At 41.7% G+C, this 14,810-nt stretch overlaps 1 protein-coding gene across 4 annotated transcripts in view; it reads left to right on the forward strand.

The window, feature by feature from the left end:
- Nucleotides 1-14,810, forward strand: part of LOC116989430 (ubiquitin-conjugating enzyme E2 E1-like) — an 88,237-nt gene that overhangs the window by 10,579 nt on the left and 62,848 nt on the right. The window lies entirely within an intron of this gene.

Raw genomic sequence — 14,810 nt, forward strand, 5'->3', positions numbered from 1 at the left:
AGCGTTTGACGGCACTGGGCCTCTACTCGCTCGAGTTTAGAGGGATGAGGGGGACATTGAAACGCCCAGAATAGTGAAAGGCCTGGTAGAGCGGATGTGGAGTGGATGTTTCCACTAATGGGAGAGACTAGGACCAGATGGCACAGCCTCAGAATAAAAGGACGTACCTTTAGAAAGAAGATGTGGAGGAATTTCTTTAGTTAGAGGGTGGTGAATCTGTGGAATTTATTGTCACAGACAGCTGTGGAGGCCAAGTCATTTGGATATTTTTAAAGCAGAGATTGACAGCTTCTTGATTAGTACGGGTGTCAGGGATTACGGGGAGAAGGCAGGCAAATGGGGTTGACAGGGAAAGATAGATCAGCCATGATTGAATGACAGAGTGAACCTGATGGGCTGAATGGCCTAATTCTGCTCTTTTGACTTCTGAACTTGAGGGCCTGAGCCATCGGGAGACCGTACAGAGTATTTTACCCAGAGTAATTTAGAGACTCTGCATTGAAACAGGCCCTTCAGCCCATCGTCCATGCTGGCCATTGATCACCTGCACACTAGTACCATGTTTTCCAGTTTTGCATCCTATGCACTAAAGGCAATTTACAGAGGCTAATTAACCTGCCAACCTGCACGCCTTTGTAATGTGGGAAGAATTGGAGAACCCAGTGAAAACTCGCACTGTTGTAGGGAGAACATACAAAGTCTGCACTGATAGCACCCGTGGCTAGGATCGAACCCGGAAAATAGGATATGAGCGAAACATGGCCAAGTGGGACTAGTGTAGATGGGGAATCTTGGTTGACATGAGTGTGTTGGGCCAAATGACCAGTTTCCTTATGGCTATATCTCTCAAGTCTGAGGAAATTCAGAATCTCTTGTAATTTCCTACAGGTGCACAATAAAAAGCATTCTATTGGGATGCGTCATAGCTTAGTTTGGCAACAGCTCCGCCCAAGTCTACAATAAATGGCAGCCAGTAGCGGAATTGTCCATTCCAGCACACAGATCAGACGCCCACCCCCAACTCCGCCCACCATTGACTCGCATTACACTTCCTGCTACCGTAGGAAAGTAGCCGATTTAAATCAAGGACCATGTTCAGCCACTGGTCATCCCCTCTTCCCTCCTCTCCTACCCTACAGAAGATACAAAAGCTTGAAAGCACATACAAACAGATTCAAGAATAGCTTCCCCCCTGCTACTATCGGTCTTCTAAATGACCCTCCCATGAGCTAGGATGAAGTCCCATGTTCCAACCTATCTAATTGCAGACTTTAGAATTTTTTTCTGTAACTGTGTTGCTGTAATGCTCTATTGTGCATGTTGTTATCTCTCTCTTTGTACTAACGTGTACTTGTGCATGGCTTTTTTGTACTTGTGTACAGTACGATTTGACTATCTCGAAACGCATGATAGAAATGAATCAATAACATTAGCAGTGGATAGATGCTGTAACATTATAACAACTATAACGTTATAACAGAACAAACACTGCTGCAGGAACTCAGCGGGTCAGGCAGCATCTACAGAGCGAAAAGGAAGATGACGTTTTGGGTCGGGACTCTCCTTCACACTGTCTGAAGAATTGTCCTGACCCGAAACATCATCTGTTCATTTCCCTCCACAGATGTTCCTTGACCCGCTGAGTTCCTCCAGCAATTTGTTTCCTGCTCAAAATTCCAGCAACTGTCGTTCTTTTTGTCTCATAAGTTCATAAGTTAAAGGAGCAGAATTAGGCCATTCGGATCATCAAGTCTACTCCGCCATTCTATCATGGCTGATCCATCTTTCCCTCTAAACCCCATTCTCCTGCCTTTGTCCCATAACCCCTGACAGCCTTACTAATCAAGAATCTATCAATCTCCACCTTAAAAATATGCATCAACTTGACCTCCACAGCCTTCTGTGGCAATGAATTCCACAGATTCACCACCCTCTGATTAAAAATGTTTGGTGTTCCACTGGATATTCAATGATAAACAATCAGTTGAGACTTAAATTCAAAACTTGTACTAAATTGGTCCATTCGCATTATTAATAATCATAACTGGAAAATTGACCCGTGGCCCTCTAGCAAAATAGGTGAAGAAAATAGCCATGGCTTCAGCAAGTTATTTTGAAAGATAAATTGACTTGGGCATAGTATTACCAGTAATGCCTTCCAAGCTTGAATAGTCTGGACAGTGTTTTGGGTTACTTAAGAGGAATATAAGAAGGTGGGGTACTGAATGCGTGAACATACTCTTTTTGTAAGTTGGAAAGCATAACTGTGCACAAATTACTTTCAATGAAAGGGCTTGTTTACATTTAATTTTGATAAACTGCTGCACTGTTAACAATGTGGATACTTGTGTGTGTTTAAAGTAGACTAAAAACAGTTTAGAGAATTTGCTGAAATGCAAGCAGGTATTGAAATGGGAAATGGAATCTTGAAAAATCGATTTATTTTGTTGTTTTAGCTTGTTGAAGTTTAAGTAGTGGAGCAGTTGAAGCTATAAATGCTGTTAAAGTCATATTTGCTGTGCTTTGGTTTTCTGGAGCTGCCTTTGACAAGGGATATTTAAGGTTCAAGAAAGTGCCTTGTGAAAGGAAATATTGTCATCTGATAAACTTCTGACATAAGGTATTTTGGACAAAATGTTTAGTTAAAAATATCAGGCTGATGTTAAGCCTTTCAAGCAATTACTTTGGCAACACTCTGATTAATTGTAAAAACTAAGACCCTTGTTATTGTAAATATTTAATATTCAAATATTTCATTTGTCAAATATTGTTTTAATAATGAAGGACAATACTGATGAGCTGCAACTCTTATCTGTTGTGTATATTGTCCAACTTCTAAAATTATTTTTGATTTTGGTAGACAAATTAAATCTGACCTACATTTTTATCATGGGATTTTGTTTTTAATTGTAGGCGCATCCGGGGATTTTTTATTTTCTGTGGCTACTGTTGGAATTTGAAAATGTATGCTGAATATTTATAAGGAGTCAGAGTATTTGCTTGTAACCTGTTGCATTTAAATTCTAAGCTAAATATTCTAAACCAAGCTGCATCTGCCTTTCAATTGAGAGGTTTTATTTGACTTTTCCAGGCAACAGTAATTTTGACCTGCTGTTTCATCACTTCTCATAATTAGATTTTCTGAAGTAACAAGATTTAAACCGGTTTTAAATGCTGGTTTTATAGATGAGCATTTGGGAAGATGGTTATTAAAATTGGCTGCCTTTTCACATGTTATAACTTTGAGGAGGACTCGAGTAAATTAATTCATTTCATCCATTGTATTAAACCAGCTGGAGTTGTCTTACTTGAATGTGTGAGATAATATTAACAGACAGCATAGGATCAGCCTATTTGGCTGCCACATCAACATACTTTGCTCCACCTGAGCCTTCTCTCTTTTTGCTTCATTTATCAATCAGTCTTGTTCTCCCCCATCTGTTTGTTAAACATTTCTACACTATTAGCTTCAGCCTCTTGTGATCATGAGTTCCACATCCTCAACACTGTTTGGGCAAAGAGGTTTCTCCTGATTCCTGACTGGAGTGGCTTAAAGGCCTGCCACTTACTTACGCAACCTTTTCGGCGACTGCCGGCATCTGTCATAGGTCACTGAAAAATTTCAACATGTTGAAAATTCATCGGCGACCAGAAAGATACTACGACTCTTTGGGTGACTAGGAGACCTCTCACTAGGAGACCATACAGGCGACCCCTGGCGGGGTGTCGCCAGGGAGTCGCCTGTATGGTTGTGAGAGGTCGCCAGAGGTCGCCTGTATGGCCGTGAGAGGTTTCCTAGTGGGACAGGCCCTTTATCATTTTCAAGGGTTTGAATATAGCCCAGACTGGCGAATTAAAACAGATTTCCTCTCCAAAAGGACATTACTACATCAGATAGGTTTTACCAATTTTTTTTAAAAAGCACAAAGAGGTGGAGTATCTCAGCAGGTCAGTTAACATCTCAGGAGGACATGGGAAGGCACTTTTTACGCAGAGATTTTACAATCTATTTGTGCAATGGGCATTATCAATGATACCAATATTATATAAATTGAATTTAATTTGTTTGTTGCGTCAGATTCTGTCTTGTTTTTGATGGATCGGTCTAGTAATGTAATCATTATGTTATCCCAGCCTATCAACTGTAAACAGATCAGCATTGTGTATAAACGTAAATAAGTTAGTAATTGAGCTTTATCTGTTTGTAGAAGTAAAGAGAAGTATAATAATGATGGGAGTCACAAACATTAGGTTGAGGAAAGAGTGGGAGTGGGGATGGGGTGGATTTGGAGAAGTTGCTCTGCAGCTGCTGCTGATTAGCAAGCTCGGAGAGCATGTCCACAGCTTCCCAAGAATAAGACATATATTTTACAGAGTCTGCTGTCTCCAGAATCACATTAAAACCTTCATGTTGGTTCTGTCCTGATGACTCAATAAATATGTACACTAACTGGCACGGTGAGAAAGAACAATGTGTCAGAACTAAACCTTGGATTAGACAAATTATCTAATCTTAGATAGAACTAAATTGGCTGCTGATTAGGTTGAAAGACAATTGGGGTTTTTTCCCTCGCATTATTGTATGGTCCTCCATCTGAAAAATGGTAACATATTTTAACTATATTATTCTCATGTGTACTGAGATACAAAGAAAAGCTTTGCTGCTTTTTGCATACGATCCAATCTGATAGGATAATACAATATAGGAATACAATCATGTCAGACTCAAGTACAATATGTAGAGTAAAGGGGATACAGAATGCAGATGTGCCCACAGCTGACCAGGGCTGGATCAGGTGCAAATCTTTGTGTCCTAAGTAGTTAAATAGTCTGCTGACATTCACTGTGTAGGTTGATATATGATATGTTGCTTGTTTGATAACATAACAGAAAACTCCTGTGGAATTGTGCCTAAGCTTCGGTAAGCTCAAGTAGTAAAAAGAAAATATGGGAATAGAGGGCATCATAGACATGGACATGCATTTATGCATCAAATTGAATGTCACGGTTCAAACAGATAAATATCATTCAAATATAATTCCTATGTTTGTAATCTGTTCTCCTTATAGATTGCAGGCTTGTAAAATTACTCCCAGATGTCTAATTTTATTCTTTTTGAAAGTGGACGTGCATTGCCTGATAATCCCTTTATTGTCTGGCTTTCCTGGTTGCATAGTGGTTAGTGGATATTGAAGAGGTTCAGGTGAAAGGTATTTCAATTGGACTCCTGAATTATCTTTTAGTTTTATATAGACGATTCTGGATTGTTGTAACATTTGGGTAAATAGTGTGCTTGATGCTGAGAAGGAGTGATCGAGGTGAATCTGCCGTTAGCAGGCAGTGATATTGGATTTTTTTTCCTTCTCATTACTTTTGCGACAGAACATTGCATGCCATTTATAATGGTCTATGTGTGGGGATGGGGGGGGGAGTAGTTGTCTGAGGCAATTCTAGACTCGAGACCTTTTTCGGGTCACCGCCCCTTCCTTCCCTTCCACCACCCGTCGCCGCCTCCTTCTCCCCTGGAGTCACCAGCATACTCCACCTTGGAAGCAACAGCATGTGCAAGGGGAGGGAGCCCCACGCTGACCGAGCGTGTCCTGTCGATGGGGGCACACTGAAGAAAGACTGTCCCCAGAGGCTACAACATGAACTGCAACAACAGCGGTGTGAACCAGTGACGAAGGGCTCGCTGGTGCAGACTAGCGGCAATGGCGCCTAGTTTTAAAGTTAAATGACACAGTGCTGGGGTAACCCAGCTGACGGAATCAGTCTAAGGAAGGGTCCCAATATCCGTGTTCTCCCGTGATCCCGACCTGTGTTCTCCAGAGTTCCTGGCTCTCAACGCCAAGGAGATGGTGTGAGCTGGGGCTAGGTCGGCAGGTCTGTCTGCTATATCCAGCATCTGTTAAAAGGGTAGACACAAAATGCTGGAGTAACACAGCGGGACAGGCAGGATCTCTGGAGAGAAGGAATAGGTGACGTTTCGGGTCGAGACCCTTCTTCAGACTGATGTCAAGGGTGTGGGTGGGACGGGTAGAATTAGAGATTGCCTTTCCTAACCAATTAACCCCTGATTCCCCTCTCTCTCTAATTAAACCCTGATACCCCTCCCCCTTCCCAGTTCTCCCACCAGTCTTACTGTCTCCGACTACATTCTATCTCTGTCCCACCTGTAGATGCTGGTTTAAACCTTAAATTTTTAACCAGCATCTGCAGTTCTTTCCTACACATTTGTTATAAGGGGGTTGTTAAAACAAGGGTGTACCATATTATCTTTGTGAAACAGTTCGGGAAGGAGATTGAGAGCATAGTTGATTATTTTACAATGGAGGGACACGACTGAAATAGTGCTCGCCACTCGAAATGCCATCTGAGGCCGCTCGGAATTTCATCTGAACTCTCGTGATTTTGTCCGTATTATAGGGGCGGGCAGGCGGATCATCAGTTGCCGACAAAATCGATGTTCAACCTGTGGTTGCTAACTTGGATTTTGGTCCCAGACCAAGATAACGTCACACATTTACGTTCCTTGCATCCAGTGTTGCTTAATTGCCATTTGAGAGATCATCATCACATTTTCCCTCCCAATTACCATTTTTGGAACTGGAATGGTGTTTTTCAGTTGCTGTCTTGTGGTAAAAGTAGATACGTTTTTAAATGTTTATATTTTCTCTTGATGATAATAGTATCTCACTTGAAAGGACATTCTTTGCATTTCATATTGCGACGATAGTTGTCCTATTCTGTGGAAACCATCAGATCATTGATCATGTCCACATCTGAAGCACTGTGATTTTCAGCAGGTGCATCTGACTCTTTGAATCTTCCTCCCTCTGAGTCGCTGATACTGATTATAGCTGCACTTTGCTTTCAATACACTCACTCATTAAAGACTATATCTAACACCTTTATAGGGGGAATGACTTTTTCAATAGTGCTTATTGACCTAAGAATACTGTAAAATATGATTGAAATATTAATGGAAAGTGTTATGCCCACTTATTTTAAAAAGAAAGATGTAATTTATTGATTCAACAATATGCCTGAAAATCTTTATGAACCACACTGATTTTTTAAAAATTAAATCTAAATATCGGTGGATAGTCGGCTCCAGCAATGAGTTATTCAAGGACTGGTGTTTTATTGCTTGCTTTATAAATCTGTGTTATTCTTTGACACATTGGATAGGTATTTTTTAATAGTGCTATTACAATAATTTTAAAATTCTTATTCATTTTACAACATCAGTGTGATTCCCTATTGCTAGTTACAACATAAAGTTTATTAATTCACAGTTATCAAAAAACTATAGCTGCAATACAATTTTAAAGCTGATTTTTATAACATGCTCTCCGGCACTGCCTATATCTGATGTGTTGATTAACTTAGCTGGCTGGTGTACAAAAGTTGCATTGTTTGCTTTAGGATTGATGTGAACATACTTCAAATGTTGCTGGCTTGCTTACCATTTGTAATTAAAGTAAACTTTAATGAATAACTGGATAGAGGAGTGGTGTTAGGCGATAATTGAAACAATATAATTTTGGCTTTCCACAGAGACCGCTCCCTCCGTAACTCCCTGCTCAATTCGGCCCTTCCCACACCCCCTCTCCTGGCACTTTCCCTTGCAACCGCAGGAAATCCTTCACTTGTTGCTTTACCTCCCCCCTTGACTCCATTCAAGGACCCAAGCAGTCTTTCCAGGTGCGGCAGAGGTTCACCTGCACCTCCTCCAACCTCATCTATTGCATCCGCTGCTCTAGGTGTCAGCTGCTCTACATCGGTGAGACCAAGCATAGGCTTGGCGATCGCTTCGCCCAACACCTCTGCTTGGTTCGCAATAACCAACCTGATCTCCCGGTGGCTCAGCACTTCAACTCCCCCTCCCATTCCAAATCCGACCTTTCTGTCCTGGGCCTCCTCCATGGCCATTGGAGGAGCAGCACCTCATATTTTGCTTGGGTAGTTTACACCCAGCGGTATGAACATTGACTTCTCCAATTTCAGGTAGTCCCTGCTTTCTCTTTCTTTCCCCTCCTCTTCCCAGCTCTCCCACAGCCCACTGTCTCCGCCTCTTTCTTTCTTCTTCCTGCCCCCCCCACCCCTCACATCAGTCTGAAGAAGTGTCCCGACCAGAAATGCTGCCTATTTCCTTCGCTCCATAGATGCTGCCTCACCCGCTGAGTATCTTAGAACATAGTATAGTACAACACAAGAACAGGCCCTTCAGTGTCTGTGCCAAACATAATGCCAAGACCATTACTTATCTCCTTACACATAACCCGTTTCCCTCTCACCGTAAAACTATGTCTCGTACGAGTCGCGTATGAAGGACATCTATGATAGATCTCCCTGTTGCCAACCATTTCAACTCGCTTTCCCATTCCCATATTGACCTTTCTGTCGTGGGCTACCTCCATTGCCAGCGTGAGGCCAGGCATAAATTGGAGGAACAGCACCTCATAATTGACTTGGGAAGCTTACAATCCAGCAGTATGAACATTAGATTCTCTAATTTAAAGTAGCCAACTTGCTCCCCTCCCCTCTTCCCCCACCCCCCCCCCCCCCCCCCTACAGCTTTTTGTGTCTATCTTTGCTTTTAATCAGCATCTGCAGTTCCTTCATGCACATTGAAATTAGCTATGCCTGAGGTCATTTGTGGTTGGACCTGACTGACCTAGACTTTGCTCGTTTCCAGCTCTTCAGCCCCTGCTTTTATTGTGAAGGAGGGTACCAACCCAAAACATCACACATCCTCTTTCTCCCAGAGATGCTGCCTCACCCACTGAGTTATTCCAGCACTTTGTGACTATCACTTTGTATTAACCAGCAAATGTGATAACTAAACTCAGTTTTAAATTGCAGAATTTATGTTTAAGTCGAATCAAACTGAGGAGGTGATGGACATTTGTTGTGATTGCAAATTATAGGGTTCGTGTGTTGGATCAAGATACAATAACAAACCCAGCTATCAGGGATCCAGAGTGAGAACTCCCTGAGAGCACCACTGGTAAATGTTGAGTTCATCCTCCACTCTTAGTTTAAATCATCTGTTCCTGATCTATCTATTTCTAGTTTGTCTATAGCAGCAAATGGAAAATCTGATTTAATAGTCTGGTTAGTTATTGTATTATTAAAGAAGGGTCCAGGCCCGAAATGTCATCTGTCTATTTTTTCCACAGATGCTGTCTGACCTGCTGAATTCCTCCAGCATTTAGTGTTTTGTGCATATTTTTTTAATTTGATTCCATTAAGATTCTGGAATATCATGTGCTATTAATGCTCTATGCTCAAAGCTACTGCTTTGGGTGACGGGTCTTGAAATCTTCTGCCAAGCCCTATTATTAGCATGGTTGCTCATAATTCTCAGAGGTAGAATAGTGACAGGAAGCATCAAAATAATAATCAGTTAAGCTGTGTGGGACTGTTCTACCATTAATGTTTCATGATGTATTTATGGGATGTTTGTTTCAGCTCATCCACTGAAATGTTTTTGCCATCTGAACCTTTGTTCTGTATTTTGAAATGAAAATGATAAACCTAATAGAAACTTGGAATGTCAACAAAAGCAAAGTTCGATGGCTTTGTTAACACCAAGGTTTTATTTATAAACTGACTTGATTTACCACCTTCCCTACACCCACTTTCTGGGTGTATTTGAAATGCTGATTAGTGAAATTAATTTTATTGCAAAGTTCTCCAATAAGACTTGCACACATGGATACGTGAATCAAAAAAAAAATAATAATCAATGCCATCTGACCGATCCTGTTTTCTGAAATACTTTTCATTAGCAGATTATCAATAATCAAGTAAGATTTAAAATAAATTCTGATAAAAGATAAAAACATTAAGAAAATAAAACAGCACAAGGATGAACATGTTCAGCTGGTTATAAATGAACAGTTCAAAATACTTTTCAATGACTTAAACAAGTAGCCCTTTGACAAAAAAATATCCATATTCCTTTGAGCGATTTTCAAAAGCTTATGGGATAAGGTGCAAGAATTTTCCATGCAACCCACATCATAAATATTTAAGCAGCAATCTTGTTTTGAGTTTTACGTGCAAATGGCTTTCTAAGAGAAATTTGTTGCAATGCTGGATGTTGCATCTGTGTTTTTCTCTATTGACAAATGCTGTCAGACCAGGTGAGTATGAACAACATTTTTCATTTTGTCCTTTTTTAAAATTGAAAGTTACAGCACAGAAGCAGGCTTTTTGGCCCACCAGGTGCATGCCGAGCATCGATCACCTGTTCACATTAGTTCTATGTTATCCCACTTTCGCTTCTACTGCCTACTCATTCTGGGCAATTTACAGAGGTCAATTAACCAACAAACCCACACATTATGGGAATGTAGGAGGAAACCAGAAAACCCAGAGGAAATCCACATGATCAGAGAGAACATACAACTCCACACAGACAGCATCCGAGGTTCGGACCGAACCTGTCTCTTTGGTGCTGTGAGAAAGCTGCCCTGCCATTTGTGCAACTGCACTGTGCCATATGTGTAAATAGTTTTTTTAATACTACTGCTGATCGACAAGCCTGTGGATCTCTGTTCCATGATGTGCACTTGGTTGCAATACATAATTCTTGGCATTCTGGGACTGTTTTGTGAGACTGGAATATGCTGCATTTTCTTGAGTAATAATCTATTGTGGTTGAACAAAGAAGGAACTCGAGGTGTGGGAATTTGTAAATTATACACCATGCATTTGAAGTAAATTGGTCCTGTCGTTCTCCCCAACCAATTGGCCATTAAACAAATTTTTAAAATCAGACATAAATGCCAGAATGTAGTTCCTAAAGGAAAGTGCACTATCTCTCATTTTGTAGACGAAACCTCATGAAAAAACTAGTGCACCACTAGTTGTCAAGCTTGTAATTCATGGATCATGACTATGTTTTGCTAGTGTTAATACATAACAAAGATATTTTTAGTTGACACCTTTTGTCGTACACGTTGTTTACGTATGGTACGAGCAAACATTTCATAAGTAATTATTTTTTGAGTGCTTGAGAAGTAATCTACAAAGGTTGATCTTATCTAGTACATTTGCCAGTTTCGATTGTTATTATTTCTTTAGAGCTAAAATCTGGCAGAAATGAGAAAATTGTATTTGTTCTAAACACTAGTTGTAGGTTTTTGTATCTTTTAAATGGGGAAGTGAAATTTGGGGTTTTCGACAAATTGGTACACAGGTTTTACTGATTGTGACCTTTGGAATGTAGAGTAATGCTTTGAAGCCTTTACAAAATACTGAGATGCATCCTTTATTTTTGTTTATTTTTCTTTGTATTTGGGACAGTTTGTTCTGCAGCTACTAATAATGTAGTGATGTCTGTGTGGTAAAAATAAGTGTGCCATGAGACATAAGAGCAGGATTAGGCCATTCGGCCCATTGAGTTTCTCTGCCTTTAGATCATAGCTGATCTATTTTAACCCCATTTTCTTGCCTTCCCCTGTAATCTTTGACACCCATATTAATAATGCACCTATTAATCTCTGCTTTAAAAATACCCAATGACTTAGCCACCACAGCCATCTGTGGCAATTAATACCACAGATTCACCAGGGCTCGAAATTAACGGTTGCCCGGGTGCCTATGGCCACCTAACGTGCCGCCGGGCAACCTAAGTGCCGAGTCATTTTGCACGGCTTGGCCTGCAGATACTGGTTTATACCGAAGATAGGTGCAAAAAACTGGAGTAACTCAGCAGGTCAGGCAGCATCTCTGGAGAAAAGGAACGTGATGTTTCATGTCGGCGGCGGCAACGGCTGTAGTGCGAGGCAAAGATACTAGGTGCGGGGAGGGTCGGAGCGAATGACGGGCCCCGCGCAGCAGCGACAGTGGCTCCACCTCCTCCCGCACCCCGCCCGCCCTGATAGCGGCCGCTACTTGCCACTCCGCCAACGGCGATAACCGCTTTCAAACAAACCCTCTTGCACGCCGAGGCTGGGAGGAGGAGGGAGAGAGGGTGGAAGGGGGAGGCCCCCTTCCGCCGTCTGAAGCACCTGCACTGCTCGGCCCCGCACCTTACTGTTGGCTGGCGGAGGAGTGGAGGCGGTGGCGAGGAGATAACTTTGGGGAAGTAACACAGGTCCACTGTCTTTCCCCCCCCTGTACCTTCACCTGGCCCTTCACACTCCTCCTCTCACTACTGCTCACACCCTCCCTTTACTCCCCCCCCCCCCCCCCCCCCCCCCCCCCCCAAACTACCAAGTTTGCAAGAATCCCTTGTATCTTAATCTTTTGGATCAGTCTACTGTGTTGGATCTCAAATTCCTAAAATCTTTGTGAATAATATCAACTGCCCTATCCTCGTTTATCATCGTTGTCACCTCATCATAAATTTGAGTCAAATTTGTAAGACATGATCTGCCACAGGCAAAGCTATGCTGACTGTCCTTAATTAGCCTATTCTCTGACAAATATGGGTAAATCCTATCCCGTAAGAATCCTCCCCAATCATTCCCTGACCTGAGGTTCACGGGCCTCTAATTTACTGGATCAAAACTAATTTCCCTTCTAAAACAAAGGAACAACATTGGCTACTCTCCAGTCCTGCGGGACTCGCTTGTGGCTGGAGAGAATTCAAAGATCTTCATCCCATCCCCTGCAATCTCCTTTCCTGCCTCTATCAATAACCTGTGATAGATCCCATCAGGCCCTGTGGATTTATCCGTCTTATTGCTCTTCAAGGGACCCCGCACCATTCCCTTCCTGATCTCAAACTGCCCTCATAAATTGTATACCCCACACTCATCTCACTTTCCTTCCATGTCTTTGTATTGTATTCAATTTAATGTAATTATCTCATGAGACAACGAAATGGATTTTCCTTACAGTCAAGTAACATAAAAATAAATAATAAATAAATAAAACATTTTTTTTTAAAGCACAAACACAGAAGTCCACGACACAACATGACCCCATAGTGGCACCAAAGTTGAGGAAGGTATCATAGTCCAGCCAGCCTCCCTGGCGACCTTCCCAGATGTTCACCCGTGGTCGGGGCCTCCCGAGCACCCGCAGTCGCCGCCACGGGCGGCCCGATGCTCAGGCCATCATGCCGGGATGATGGAACACCGACGCTGAACCCCGACGGAGAACATCCTCAGCGGCCCGGACCTCCAGATCAGCCACCTCCCACTCTTTCTCCTTGGTGAATACCAATACAAAGTATTTATTTAGTACCTCTTCAACATCCTCTGACCAGATTTTGAGATGCTTCTTCTCTGGCTTGTTAGCTATTCTTATCATGGGTAAGCCAGTCAATCCTCCTGCTAGCACCAGTCCATTCTTTGCTCGAACCCATTTGTGGAATTAAAGACAGAATGATAGGATAAAACCCCAGACTGAACCAGTACGGACTATTGACTTCCTTCTTAGCCCACGCCTGAGACAGTGAGCACTAGCATCCAAAGCCTAGCTTCAGCCAACTTCAGGCAATTTGTGTATGTTATTAAACAAGTAGAAAGAGTTAGATTTCCAATACCTTCACTGGTTTAAAATAAACACATAATCCTGCATTACTAGATTGCTACTTCTGTAAAAAATATGTTGCTCTAAAGTTAGTTAAGCCATCGGAATGTTTGATGTTTAATCCCTAAGAACAAGTGAGTTCACTTCTGTGGGTTGCAGTGGGCCACAGCAGTCTCTGTAGACCCTTGGGTTGGGAGGGAGATGAACTGAGGGTTTTGTCTCCAGCTGACTATTCAGTGACATTTCTTGTTTATTGAGAAAAGAATGTGCAAAATGGACATGAAAAGCAGATGCAAACGTCATCGACTTGTAATTGTTGTGAGACACACACACACGCACACACACACACCATCGACCTCCTGGCAACCCACTAGGACTTCCTGGTGACCCACCTAGAGCACGAGAATTCTCGATACTCTCCATGGCGGCTTAATTCTGATGAGCGCTAATTTTTCAAGATGTTGAATAATTTGCAGCGACCATAATGAAGCCGCGACTAGTTTCCAGAATGCATAGACTCTTACAGTCGCCTTAAAAGTCACCAAAGTGGGACAGGCCCATTAGTCTTCAGATGATGGAAAGTTTTTTATGCTTTCTTATTCTTCTTTCACATGATTCATATTCAATCCTTAGCTCGTATGCATTGTCTTTTTTACTGTTATTTGGGAATCTCAGTGTTTGTAGTTACTTTAAACATTCTTGTGGAGGTCATTGGTAAACACAAGCTCCTGAACAAAGTGATTGAAAGCTTATTTGTGCTTTTTATAACTTTGGACACGCTACATTTTCTTTTAATTGTTATTAAAAGTATTCCATTTCTATTAGTCATGAAAATGCCTCGGTACAAATCTCAATGCCAGTAAAAGCTTTTTTTATGTTATGTAAGATTTTTGTTAATTCTTAATATGGTCTGTGAGATTAATTAGTTTCAGCTTTTCTTCAAAGCGATTGCATCGATAATGATGTAGTTATTGAATTGCTAACACGGCCACCTAGTAAGGTAATCATTACTTGTTGATTTTAAACAGATTCTGTTTTAAACTATTGAGTCTATCAAGTCATCTCTTTGCTTTGTTTGCTCTAGAAAGAAAGACCCCAGCCTATCCAATCTCTTATCATAACTCAAGTCCTCTAAATTAGGCAACATCATTATGAATTTCCTCTGTACTCTCTCTCTCTCTCGGGCACAAACACAACCTTCCTACAGTGTGGTAGCTAAGCAATTACACGATGCTCCAAGTGTGGTCTATCCACCGTCAACTTGAAGGGTGGCACTGGTGGTAAAGCTGCTGCCCTGCTGCGCCAGAGACCTG

Source organism: Amblyraja radiata, chromosome 2 (assembly GCF_010909765.2).
Source record: "Amblyraja radiata isolate CabotCenter1 chromosome 2, sAmbRad1.1.pri, whole genome shotgun sequence".
In the NCBI taxonomy this organism is placed as follows: domain Eukaryota; kingdom Metazoa; phylum Chordata; class Chondrichthyes; order Rajiformes; family Rajidae; genus Amblyraja; species Amblyraja radiata.